The sequence below is a fragment of the Peromyscus eremicus genome, chromosome 16_21 (assembly GCF_949786415.1).
Source record: "Peromyscus eremicus chromosome 16_21, PerEre_H2_v1, whole genome shotgun sequence".
Classification (NCBI taxonomy): Eukaryota; Metazoa; Chordata; class Mammalia; order Rodentia; family Cricetidae; genus Peromyscus; species Peromyscus eremicus.
The window spans coordinates 8,582,253-8,584,108 of record NC_081432.1 but is presented as its reverse complement, the minus strand read 5'-3'; positions in this window follow the sequence as shown (position 1 = coordinate 8,584,108).

Sequence of the window (1,856 nt, the reverse complement as noted above, 5' to 3'; positions counted from 1 at the left end):
CTCAACAGGCCGGCTGCTAACCCGCGAGTCCCCCGCGCCGAGGGGCGGGCTTGGAGGCGGTCCCGCACACAGGCCACGCCCCTCCGGGAAAAGGGACTTGTGGAATTGAGCTGGACCCGGTGCAGCTCGTGAGCATTCATCTCTTCTGCAGACTTGAGTCTGCACCAGCCAGCACACCTGGGACACACTCTCTAGTATGGTACTTTCATTCCACACCATTCCCTCTCATTTGCCTGGGGCGCTAATCGCCCCATGGGTGGCACTCCAGGGAACTGCTGTCTAAAGCGCTCCCACTGAGCTCTAGCACCCTAAAACTCTGAGATCCAAAGGATCCCTCCTACCATGAGGCCTACAGGGACTCCCAGACACAGTAAGGCGCATGCTGGGCTGTCTGATCTAAGGCTGCCTCTGAGTTGATCCACGTGTCGCTTCTCCATATCCCAGCTAGCCCAGGCTCAAGTCCACCTCAGAGCCACTCATGGGGACAGATTCGCCGCTGCTGCACCGGCTCTCCCCTTTTTTCAGCCCCCACGCAGCAGTACTCTCAGTCCTTGGGAAAGTGAACCTCTCTCCTGTGTCCCATCTCCAGATCTAGCACTTTGGAGTTCCTGTGGTCACAGATTCCAGGTTCACAGATTGGTGGCAGAGGCCAGCATGTCCAGTGTGCAGTGTCTTAGTGAGAGTACTGGGGGACCAGGTCTGCTCTGAGGAGAGAAGAAGGACCCTCATTCCTTAGGGAACAATTTAGAAAGAGGAAGTGGGGGTTTTGGCTCAGTGGAGTACATACCAAGGCCCTAGCTTTAATCTTAGCACCAGAAAAAGTGAATAGAACAAGGAAACACATTGTAAGGAATGCTTGGTTGGGTTAACTAAATGGAGTACATTGTAGGAATAATTAATTGCCTACTGATTTAAAGCATTTACTTAACATTTGGTGGGTTGTTTTTTTTTTTGTTTCTGTGTTTTTTTTTTTGAGACAGGGTTTCTCTGTGTAGCTTTGCACCACCACCGCCCCGCATTTGGTGGGTATTAAACATTTCTTGTAACACAATGAATCTTGCCAGGAGCAACAGGTGCACCTATAATCCCAGCATTTGTGTGTGTGTCTTTTTGCTTTTTTGAGACGGACTTTCATGTATCTCCTTGCCTGGCCCAGAACTCACCTGCCTTTGAGTACTGGGATTAAAGGTGTGTGCCTCCACACCTGGATCTGCCGTAGTTTATATGTACGTATGAATGTAGATATCCTCTAGGACCTGGTAGTTCTCTCTTAGTCTAGGTGTCTGGCTAAGAATCCCCAGGGTTCCAGCTGTTTCTACTTCCCAGCTGCTGGGATTGTGAAGGGACCCCAAATTATAGCTTGACCACACAGCAGCCATGACAGGATTAGGGGCCTAGACACAGCTTCTGTGACAGGCTTACTGGCAGGCAACACCCAGATCCAGGAAAAGCCTTAAGCTGATACCACCCAGGAATCTACCCGGGGTGAAGAACCTGACATCCCAAACATTCCAACCATTAGATAAGGGGGCCAGCACACACCTATTTTTGGTTTTACAGATACCCCTAGATAATTGTCAGCCAATCAGGGTCCTGGACCCTGGAAATCCCCTCACCCCAACCTCTGCTATGATAAAAACTCTGCCCCACCTGAGCTCAGGGCTCTCTGCTCTCACCACTGTGTGGACAGAGGGACTGAGCTCCAGAGCTTGAATAAAGGCTCTTTGCTTTTACATACATGATTCGGTCTCCGTGGTGGTCTTTTGGGGGGTCTCTGCAATCTGGGCATAACAGGATTACAAATTCTAAGTTTTCTTTTTCTTTTTCTTTTTCTTTTTTTTTTAAGGCAAGAGTCT